Consider the following 12,133-nt stretch of genomic DNA (forward strand, 5'->3'; position numbering starts at 1 on the left):
CATTTATTGTAGCACAGGGAAAAGATTGTGTCCTCTGGTCATGCATCAACGCCGCGGTTCCGACACCGCGGATTTTTGGTGATCAGCCTACTTGTGCCAGTTTCATTTTTGTTTCATTAACGTTTAACCCGCCGCGGTGGCTCAGTAGTTAGGGCGCTCGGCTACTGATCCGGAGTTCCCGGGCTCGAACCCGACCGCGGCGGCAGCGTTTTTATGGAGGAAAAACGCTAAGGCGCCTGTGTGCTGTGCGATGTCAGTGCACGTTAAAGATCCCCAGGTGGTAGAAATTATTCCGGAGCCCTCCACTACTGCACCTTTCTTTCTTTCTTTCTTTCTTTCTTTCTTTCTTTCTTTCTTTCTTTCTTTCTTTCTTTCTTTCTTTCTTTCTTTCTTTCTTTCTTTCTTTCTTTCTTTCTTTCTTTCTTTCTTTCTTTCTTTCTTTCTTTCTTTCTTTCTCTCTTTCTTTCTTTCTTTCTTCTTTCACTCCCTCTATTCCTTCCCTTACGGCGTGGTTAAGGTGTTCAACTATATATGATACAGATACTGCGCCATTTCTTTCCCCAAAAAACCAATTATTATTTAATTAACGTTTCGCTTTTGGGACATGACCATGCTACGGAGCGTGGTTCAAGAACGGCGCATTAACTTTACGCAGGATGGAAATTTCCCAAAGCGCGATCAAAAGACCGTGTTAGAACGTGTTGGAAGCGGCAAAGTGCAGTTTATATAACGTTTTTTTTGTGGTAGAAATGGAGGCCAATGCTCTGAATGTGAACACTGCTTAGAGTGATAATGCTGTCATGAAGTGGTGACTGCAGTCCTGAGGGCAGAAAGACAGCGGAAATTGCGACTAAACAAAACTCTTTATTTGGGCTGACTTGCGTCCGCAATGGACGGAATCACTGGGCGGCGGCGTCGCTAAAAGCGTTCCCGGCGGTCGTCGAACAGAATGTCCATCACTCTTATACTCCTGTCACACGGCAAGTTTCAATGGCCAACGAGTCCAGGGTCTTCGAAATTCTCAATCGAGATCGAACTCGAAGGAGTTGTGTCGCTTCTACAAGCCAAATCTCAATGGCCATTGAAATGGTTCTCGTGTCTTACGGCAAGCTTGCGTGGCGCCACAATCACTACTTTGGATTTTGCAAAAATAACAAAAATGTTTGATAAATGTATACTAAATGCTTAAATACACGCATACGCGCATGTCGTTTAAAACCCTTTTAATTGCGCGTACGCGGCGCACAGAAGCAGACACTGCTGTAGCCACTCTAATACAAGACGAGCCAAAACCAAGCCAATCCAACTGCGTCGGAGCGCTGCTTCGTCAGGCTTAAGACCTGGGAAATCGCCTTGATATCTGGTATACAAGAGCTATTTGCCTCTTGAAACTTTATGCGAAGGTAAGAATGGACAAATCCAAGGCGAATACAAAAGCTTAGAACACGATATTGCTTTGAGGGATTAACGACGAACATATTATCGCTGCGAAACGTGCGGGCAGCGCGCCGCCATGTTGTCAACGCAAAGTACGCAAGCGACGCAAAGACCGCAACGCAAAATTAATGCGCCTAATGCGGTTAAAACAGTCTTATACAATTTTAAAGTTATTGTACTGACTGCTTGCATTAAAGTTTAGGCGAATAATGTTTGTTCATGCTTTTGTACCGTGAATGTGTCGTGTACGAAAGCGCGCTTGGCGCCGCTCGAAGCAACGCTAGCAACTTTGGGCTGCGCTCGAACGCGAAGAACCTTTGAAGAATGAACAAACACTACAAACATTTTCGGCGATACAACACTAATAAAACAGACAAAAACAGCACAATTAGAACAAAATTGATAACCTTCTATTAAAGTCAATATATGCAATGCAAATACATAAGTGTCAAAAAACACACCACTGTGATGGAAATAGATAATACCACATGACTGCATGATATATACGTTACACGTGTAAAATCCCATCAAAAGGTCAGAAGGGTTCCCTTGATGTTGCCATGACTTGCACGATAAGGTACACTCTGAGTGCAATATAAGATAACAAACAAGGCTGGTTCTGCTGATCGCTAGAAGGGGAAGCAAAAATACGTACGGAGAGAGAACCAGCGTCTTTGGGCATCGCATAGAGCATACATGACCCGCTACGCTGCAATAACTACATAATTACCAGAGCAAAACGATGTGTTGCAACCAACGCGTTATGCATCACGTACGAATACAAGTTTGGTTGATAACGCCAAATATTTTTTTTTTTCAGAGGAGAGGCCTGCTGCATCAGAATACAGAAAAAGAACGCATAGCGCTCAGTTCGAAAGAAGCAAACATGAACTCTCGAATAGCTTGTCCAATATTACAGTAGTGAATAAAAACAAGACGTCGACGCAAAAATTGAGGTCAGGAGTTCACGCTGATTTTCGGTACATTAGAGAATTAACGACGGAGACGCAACGAACTGAACCAGGTGAGTCGCTGAGGTAAAACGTAACATGTAGTAAACATAAAAGAAGCGCATGTAATAGATGTATTTTTATGGTGTATCTTTATATAAATTGATACGCATGTGTTCGCTGGCGACCCGGGCGGGCGCACAGCGGGCTGCGTGTTGTCAAACAGCGGGTCTGTTGTGCTAGCATGACCCAGAGGCCATTTTGTCAAGGATGGTGCGCGCATACCGGAGGCATGAAAACAGATTTGGTGGACAGCCGAGCTCAGGTGATTTTAACCTATAAGTGTGAAAGATGCCGGCGTTGTCGACGTATGTTACGGCGTTCATCCAAGGGCATAGGACGAGCTTCGTATGGTCCCGAGAAAAGTTGATCTGAAGAGAAGCAAAACAATGACTAGAAGACTATTAACATAATACAGGGAGCAATTAATAAAGGGATGCCTCAGTGAAATTCAGTAGTTGGTGTACTGTAGTGTCTCAGTAAACTACTTGCATTTCAGGACTACGTTCAGTATATTTTACCGCATTCACTAGAACATTGCGCGGTGACGGAGAGAACCGGGTTGTCACACAATAATTTGATCTAAAAGAACAGCGAAGGCAACTTTACAGGACTTTTTTTTTTCTCATAATAAAAATTGATTCTAGGAAGCTTTGTGCCTATGTTGGGCACGAGAGTACAATACGCATTGAAAGCTGAGAACATTTATTCAGCCATTCAATTCACAATTCTGTATGTCAAGACTGGAAGTTCTGGGTTCGGGCTAGTTGATAATAAATTTTTGAGAAGAAAGCACGCAGAGCACTATGAAGACGAAGACGAGAAAAGACTCCGACAAGCGCTTCTCTGGTCTTTGTCTTCGTCGTTTTCGGCGCCCTTTGTGAAGATCCGAAGAGGAGTCCATGATCCCCGTTTTGAAATTATTGGCTCTGCTGGGAAGCCTCGGGGATCTGCGCGAGAGAAAATGGCAAGACGCCAACGCAGTTTGCTTGCGAACACGACCCGAGGACAGGGATACCGCTATTCCATTTCTTCAGGTCTTCTAGTATATAAAAGCTCACTTCATAGTGATAGCAGCGTCTCTCATTAAAACACTTGATTTATCGATAAAGGCAAAACCTTATAGCGATTTGAACAATTGCACACGGTCCCTCGTGCTGTTTTAGAACATTTTCGCGAGAGTGCAACTTACAAGTTCTGGAAAACATCAGCGAAAAGTTCGTATACTGCTCTTAACAGAACCTGGTATACGTAGAGACACTATACTTCCTATGTAGAACTGGAAGCGCAGACACAGCGTCTAAAACCGATCGTGTACACTGAAAAAAAAAATGCGTGGATATTCAAGTAATTGCGATGTCTCCGTGGATGTCAGCTTGATGAGACAGCTGCATTAAAGTCAACGTGAACCTCGTCGGTTCGAGCCCCAGTTGTCCATTATGCCAAAACCACTATGCGCCGAACCTCGCATAGTGAGGATTAAATACATAATCAAGTGTAGTGTCTTCGATTTTACTTTACATTCGAAACGTGAACTAGTTTTGAAGCATGCCTTCAAGCTCAATACTTTTTTCGGCTTTTGTTCCGACTTGACTTGAGCTTTCTTTGATCCGGTTATCATTAAGACTTGATAAAATAAATCACACGCCTTCTGAATAAAGCCAAGAGCAATAAGCATCAGGCAACGCCAACGAATGCAGGCGTTCCTACCTGCACCGTTCTGTTGGACAGGTATAGGGAGGCGGCCGAGCGGGTGCGCAGCCACGTCTCTAGGCAAGGTATCCAGACCAGGTCGTCACACTCGCGCGAAATGACGTCCAGAACAGTCTTCAGCAGCTTCTCCATGTAGGTCGTAAAGTACTTGAGCAATATGGTTTTCTTCTCTAGAGATGAGGGGTACTTTCCCAGTGTGTGGTAGTGCTGACTGCCGTTCTCGTCCACGTACGGTACGTTCCTGGGTAAACACGTGGCATCGTTTCTAATGTGCATGCCGCAAATGGACGCACGTTTCTTTTCTCCCCCGAAGAGCCCCTGGCATTTTTTAAGCTCGTAGGATACGCAGTTTCGGAAATTTTACTAAGGGGTGGGGGGCACAAAAAAAAACAAAGTAGCCTGCCACAAAGACGGTGAAGTGCATACATCCCGTACTTCTCGACATCAGTTTACGCAAACAATACTTCCAGGTTGCCTTTCAAACACTTAACAGAAACTTAAGCTTTAAGTACATGTTAAAGTTGTGTGCCACATTCAGAAATTGTAAACTTAGAGGAGGACGTTGTTTGAAGCAACAGTAAGCAGAACTGCATACATATTATAACGCGAACCACGAGACGCACTTCGAAAGCAATGGGGCGAAGCGATGAATAGATTACATTAAAAAGATAATAATATTAATAATAATAATAATTGGTTTTGTGGAGAAAGGAAATGACGCAGTATCTGTCTCATATATCATTGGACACCTGAAACGCGCCGTGAGGGAAGGGATAAAAAAGGGAGTGAAAGAAGAAAGGAAGAAAGATGTGCCGTAGTGCAGGGCTTCGGAATAATTTCGACCACCAGGGATCTTTAACGTGCGCTGACATCGCACAGCACTCGGGCGGCTTAGCGTTTTTCCTCCGTAAAAACGCAGCCGCCGCGGTCGGGTTCGAACCCGGGAACTCCGGATGAGTATTTGGACCGGGGGCACTTCGTTGCCACCTGATTGGAAGTCATCATTGGTAACCTTTATCCCGAAGGCGGGGAAACCGGTAAACACAGACAACCTCCGGCCCATCTCCCTCACTTCATGCGTAGGGAAACTTATGGAAACGATGGTCCGTGACCACCTCTCGGAATATCTTGAGAACAAGAACACCTTCGCCGACACCATGTTCGGCTTCCGACCTCATACGTCCGCACAAAACATCCTTTTACAGCTTCACCGTGAGGTTCTCGAACCCATAGAACACCCACACAATGACAAGATAGTCCTAGCACTCGATCTGAAGGGTGCGTTTGACAATTTTAAACACAGCGTCATATTAAAACATCTTAGCGAGACCAACTGCGGTCCTCGTACATTCAACTACATTAAACATTTCTTAACAGACCGCTTGGCCTATATACGCATACAAGAGACCGAGTACGGTCCGTTTGAGATGGGAACGCGGGGCACACCACAAGGCGCTGTGTGGTCCCCGCTTCTCTTTATTATTGCCATGATGCACCTCCCAGCGCAGCTGGTGGGTGTCGGCGGTGTTCAGCATGCACTGTACGCCGACATCACCATCTGGGCTACTACGGGAAACATAGGAGAGATGGAGGAATGCCTGCAAGCAGCGGCGCGCACAGTAGACCACTATTCTACGTACTGCGGCCTCCAGTGCTCCCCGTCCAAGTCTGAATTTGTGCATATTCGGCATTCTCCGAAATGCAAAATCTCCGTTCAGCTCTCTCTCTCGCCAGCGGCCCCATCCGTGAAGCGCAGGAGCTGCGAATACTCGGTCTCTTCATTAATCAGCATCGCAAGGTAGACACGACCCTTGCCAAACTCCGCAGAGTCGGCGACCAGGTGGGCCGAGTGGTTCGCCGCGTTTCCAACAAGCGAGGAGGGTTGCGAAGAATGGATGCGGTGCGGCTCGCCCATGCCTTCGTAACTAGTCGAGTACTGTACTCGACTCCTTACCTCCGCTTACGGAAACATGACGAAGATTGCTTGGAGGTTGTCCTCAGCAAAATTTTCAAGAGAGCCCTCGACCTCCCGATCTCTACTTCCAACGCGCGACTGCTCGCGTTGGGGATGGTGAACACCTATAGGGAACTACGCGAGGCGCATCTCGTTAACCAATACACGCGTCTCGCTCAGACCGTGTCCGGTCGCCGCCTCTTGGACCGGTTACACATCAAACATGACCATCATACAATGGAACCGGTTCGAGTGCCCGAACTGTGGAGACGCGCCCTCTACGTTCGACCCCTTCCGACTAAGATGAACAAGGAGGACCATAATGGCCGGCGCCAGGCGCGGGCGGATGCCCTGCACCGCCACTATGGCTCCAAGAAACACGTCTTCTACGTCGACATTGCAGGCCCCTACCACCACTCCAGGGGGGAATGGTACACGGCTGCAGTCGTACACGAGTGAAGACAGGTGGACGGCCTCTCGTTCAGGGCGCCCAGCTCAACTCATGCGGATAACGTAGCGATCGCCCTCGCAGCCTCCCATCCCGACTCTAAATTCATCCTCACAGACTCTCGCGGAGCCTGTCGTAACTTTGAGTTTGGTTGGATCACTCCACTTGCTCACCAAATTCTTCATCACAGTACTCGCGACTGCGATCCAACTCACCGCTCAATCATATGGGTCCCCGGCCACCAAGGCATGCCAGGTAACGAAGCCGCCCATGAGGCAGCCCGCGCACTCACCGGGCACCAGGCGTTCTTTGGGAGGACCTTAACCAGGATTAAATCCCTCTTCTTTCATTTAAAGATATCACAGAGCACTATCGTGCCGAACACCGGCGCTACTCGGTTTCTATGAAGGGACTGGGTAAGCTGGCGAACGAACTCTCCTTAGGCTCTTTACAAACACCCTGCTGTGCCCGGCGGTTCTCAAGCACTTTGACTCTTCTTTTGACGGCCGCTGCTCATTCTGTGGGGAGGTGGCAGACACCTTTCACATGGTTTGGGCATGCAGGCAAAACCCTTCTCTGTCCCCCATCACCCCTTCTCCTACCCGAGAGGACTGGGAGGCGGCTCTGCTCGGCTGCAAGGAACTATCGGCCCAACAGGCCCTGGTTCGGCGGACCTGCGCAGCGGTCAGGTCCAGCGGTGTCCCGGAATGAGGGACTCCGCGTTCTATTGTAAGGGGCGATGCCTACTAGGGGCCTCTCCCCGAGCAACTCTCTGTACATATAGCCTAATAAATGCTTTTCACCACCACCACCACCGGATGAGTAGTCGAGCACCCTAAACACTGAGACACCGCGGCGGGTGCATGAAAAAGATCAAACGTGCTTTCAGTGCTCACACCACAAAGGCACGGGCTGTTCACAGGATGAAATAAAGCGAAACTCAAAGCGGCACACCGGTCCTCTGCCGGCGGAGCCTGGCTGTCACGGAGGAGGAAAGGTGTGTGCGTGTGACATGAATTGCTCAGAGACGACTAGGAATCAGGGCGCTCCAAAAGCATATTAAGAGCGTTAAGGAGGCTAGAGATATCGGACCACCACGCAGGAGTGCGATAATCCACACCTAGCGGCAGTATATGCGGTGCAGGAAGCCGAAAGTCTGGGCTTGTCGGTGGAACAAGAGTCCAGTCGGGAAAGTCTGTTAGAGGGCCAGGGGAGCCACTTTTTCTACTCAGTGCTATCTTAGAGATGTTAACATCGGGAAAGGTCAAGCACCATTCGTTCCTTCTATGATTTCGACAAAAGCGCAACAAAAACGCGCCGCGATGGCTTAGTGGTTAGCGCGCTCGGCTACTGATCCGGAGTACTCGGGCTCAAACCGACCGCGGAGGCTGCGTTTTATGGAGGCAAAACGCAAAGGCGCCCGTGTGCTGTGCGATGTCAGTGCACGTTAAAAATATATATATAATTGGTTTTTGGGGAAAGGAAATGGCGCAGTATCTGTCTCATATATTATTGGACACCTGAACCGCGCCGTTAGGGAAGGGATAAGGAAGGGAGTGAAAGAAGAGAGGAAGAAGGAGGTGCCGTAGTGGAGGGCTCCGGAATAATTTCGACCACCTGGGGATCTTTAACGTGCACTGACATCGCACAGCACACGGGCGCCTTAGCGTTCTTCCTCCATAAAAACGCAGCCGCCGTGGTCGGGTCCGAGCCCGGGAACTCCGGATCAGTAGTCGAGTTAAAAATCCCCAGGTAGGGGAAATTATTCCAGAGCCCTCCACTACGGCACCTCTTTCTTCCTTTCTGCTTTCACTCTCTCCTTTGTCCTTTCCTTTAGGGCGCGGTTCAGGTGTCCGCCGACATATGAGACAGATTCTGCGCCATTTCATTTGCCCAAAAAATCAATTATCCAACCGCAACGCAAGAGGTGACAAGAAACGAGACTAAATGTGTTCTTTGAAGGTATTGGTGAGCGCTACCAAAATACGGAAAGGCACGAACACACAGGACAAGCGCTTTCTAACAACTGTTTATTCTCTGAAGAAACAAGACTATATACACATATTAACGCCAAATCATAGACAGAAGAGGGAAGAGCACACGGCGCTGACAAAATCGATATTAAAAGAAAATATATAATAAAAAAGATCAACACGTGCCTTTACAACAGCCGAAGATTACTGTTCCTGAGGTAGTTTAATTCAGTTCTCCCTAGCATAACCGTAGGGGAGGTGACGCATTGATTATCTGGAGCAACATGCATAGCGAAAGCTTCGATAATTCCGCATTTCCTTCTGTTTCTGGCCCAACCTATTACCTTGGTGCTTTTAGCATCGGGGTGCATTTGCAGTGTGCGCAATGTGGTGCCAGAATCCCGGATTTTTATACTTGATCGCATCATCTTTCATGCTCTCTGAGCCTCTTTTTCAGGCATCTACCCGTTTGCCCTACGTATGTTCGTTGACAGCTAAGTGGAATGCTGTAAATGACGTTTTCTTCACACTCTACATAGGTGATGTCGTGTTTGACGTTGCTCCCAGGTTTCTTTTTGTGGTCTTCACTCTCGTTGACCTTGTTGCACATTCCAATGAGCTTACTAAGGGAAGTTACTGGGTCCGATAAAAATAAGAAACCGAGCTATGAGGGACGCACCGTTGTGATGCCATACATTCATAACATCTCCCACAGAATAAGGAAGACAGCGAGCATGTACGGAGTTGAGGTGGTTTTTTCAGCTCCCAATAAGCTCATTGGAATGTGCAAAAAGGTGAACGAGAATGAAGACTACAAAAAGAAACCTGGGTGCAACGTCAAACACGACATCACCTATCGAGAGTGTGAAGAAAACGTCATTTACAGCATTCCACTTAGCTGTCAACGAACCTACGTAGTGAAAACGGGTAGATGCCTGAACAAGAGGCTCAGAGAGCACGAAAGATTATGCGGTCAAGTAGCAAAATCCCGGAATCTGGCACCAAATTGCGCTCACTGCAAATGCACCCTGATGCTAAAAAACACCAAGGTAATAAGTCGGGCCAGAAAGGCGGGAACACGAAATTATCGAAGCTCTCGCTATGCATGTTGCTCCAGATAATTAATGCGTCAGCTCTCTTCGGTGATGCTAGGGAGAAGTGAATTAAACTACCTCAGGAACAGTAATCTTCGGCTGTTGTAAAGGCACGTGTTGATCTTTTTATTATATATTTGGCCTTCATATCGCTCTTGTCAGCGCCGTGTGCTCTTCCCTCTTCTGTGTATGATTTGGCGTTAATATGTGTATATAGTCATGTCTCTTCAAAGAATAAACAGTTGTTAGACAGAGCTTGTCCTGTGTGTTCGTCCCTTTCCGTATTTTGGTAGCGCTCACCAATACCTTCAAGGATGCATTTCCAACTAGCCCCAGTTGTAGCGCTTTTGACTTTAATGTGTTCAGTGCACCTAGCTTACCTGCCATCGTAAGTGTGCCGAAAACGGATGGCGAATGGGGGAGGGTGAGGGCATGTTTATTGGTTACTCTTGGAAGGAACGACTTGGGGGCGGAGTACAACACAGTGAGTGCTTTTATGTTCCTACTGCATTTATTTATTCGTCGAAGCCAATAGGTTTTAGAACAGCAATTTTTCGCTTACTCCCGTTTATTCATCCACTGAATATGGAGCGTTTCACTAGTCTCATACTGCAGGAACACCGCCAGGATGCCGCACTTTATTGAACTACTGGAGCAGACTATCGAGAGCAGAATAAGGAAGATTGTATATGCGGCTCAAAGTCGCAAAGCGAAGCAGGCTATAAGGTACGCCGTAGTGGAGCGCTCCGCAATAATTTTGATCACCTGGTATTATTTTACGTGCAGTTAAATGTAACAGTGCACAGGTACCTTGCTTTCCGCGAGCACCAAAACGAGGCCGCCGCGGCCGGGATCGAACCCATGTCCTCGGGCTCAGCCACCGCGAAGCGGCAAGAACTAAAGAAGATTTCCTTAAATGGGTGTGTATAGTGCAGTCGGGAAATCGGGAAATATTTAGTTTCACGATTTTATGCTAGTTGCCGTCTAAAAGCAGGAACTTAGGCTTTGAGGAACGCCGTAGCGGAGGACTCCGGATAAATTCAAGCTCCTGGGGTTCTTTAAGAGACACTGACATCGCCCAGTACATGGGCCTCCAGCATTCCCCGTCCATCCATGTGCGACCACCGCAGCAGGGAGCTAGAGTGCGTCTTTCGAGCCGCCGCAGACCGGGACTCGCGGGTCGTCATTACTGACTCGAGAGGGGCCTGTAGAAACATTGAACAGGGATACATTCATTTCCTAGCTTACCGCATTCTTCAAAACAGTGACTATCCCGGGGCCCCCGCGCCCCGAAAAATAGTAGGGGCTCCCGCTCATCTAGGACTCGAAGGCAATGAAATGGCAGATGCCTCCGCCGCGCGCTCACTCTCCGGGTAACAACGCGTTCTAACCCTACCGCAAGCGGATTCCTATCCCAAGCCCGTCTTTATCTTTAAGGAAATAACACAACTTTACCAATCTAAACATTCAATCTTTCACAAGCCATGCAAGGACCTCACTAAGACGGAGGAACACATTCTCCTCCGTCTCTTCACCAAAACTCTGCTGTGCCCGGCAGTTCTGAATTTCTTTGATCCCGCTTGCACGGGAAAATGCCCACACTGTGAGGAGAAGTCCTTGGATATCTACCAGATGGTGCGGGCATGCCAGTCAACCACGAACCTAGAGCCCAAACCCAACCCCACCCCGGAGGACTGGGAGGCAGCCCTGCTCAACTGCTCCGACCTAACGAGCCAAAAGGCCCTAGTCGTCCGAGCCCGAGCAGCCCTGGAGGCCAATGGGCTCCTGTAACGAGGAGCCCACCTTGTGTTTGTAAGGGAGGGTCCCTTCAGGGCCCTCTCATACTTCCTCCATATATATTCCCAATAAAGTTTTCCATCTCTCTCTGTCTCTTTCGAGTCAGAAGCCGAACACCAGAATCATTGAGCCACCGCGAAGGCTGGTCAGTAAAATTGATATACGACGTTAGCTATCGGTTTGAGCTGCCCGTGCTCATGTAGCCGACGTGAATTCGGTGTCAGCAGGCTCTCGAGTCCCAGAACCGACTAGACATTGGAGTGCAGGTAGAAGGAAGAAGCAGGATAGCTTGGGACTTCAAATGAGACCTGTAACCATGGCTCCTTTTGGGAGACGTGTTTACAAAATAGGCTTTATTCATCGAATACCTAAACAAGGAAATGCATTAGGGCAGAGCATTGCACATGCAAGAAAGTTCTGCACATAATTATCTGTTGGCGCTGAAACTCCATGAGTGCTGAAATTCTTAACACAAATAAGCGAAGATAAAACGCCACTGGGGTGCAAGGCCATTAAATTATTGCATTTTATTACGACAAAAAGCGTGCTTGTAGATATGTCGTTGGACCATTCATAGTTTGTTCACTTTGTTTTTAATTTTTGGCTTTTTGTATCAAGCACCTGCAGCAAGTTCTCTTGCTCAACCACGAAGCAGAACGCAAAGTCATTGGTCTCGATCGACCTAACCGCCGCCGAGTCCGAATGGA

The 12,133-nt window shown here is 47.8% G+C and overlaps 1 pseudogene; it reads right to left on the reverse strand.

Annotated features, from left to right (window-relative positions):
• Positions 1-2,626: 2,626 nt before the first annotated feature.
• The window catches only part of LOC144119735 (serine/threonine-protein kinase PLK1-like), a 29,578-nt pseudogene continuing 20,071 nt past the window's right edge, over positions 2,627-12,133 (reverse strand).

Source organism: Amblyomma americanum, chromosome 2, assembly GCF_052857255.1.
Source record: "Amblyomma americanum isolate KBUSLIRL-KWMA chromosome 2, ASM5285725v1, whole genome shotgun sequence".
NCBI classification, from domain to species: Eukaryota; Metazoa; Arthropoda; class Arachnida; order Ixodida; family Ixodidae; genus Amblyomma; species Amblyomma americanum.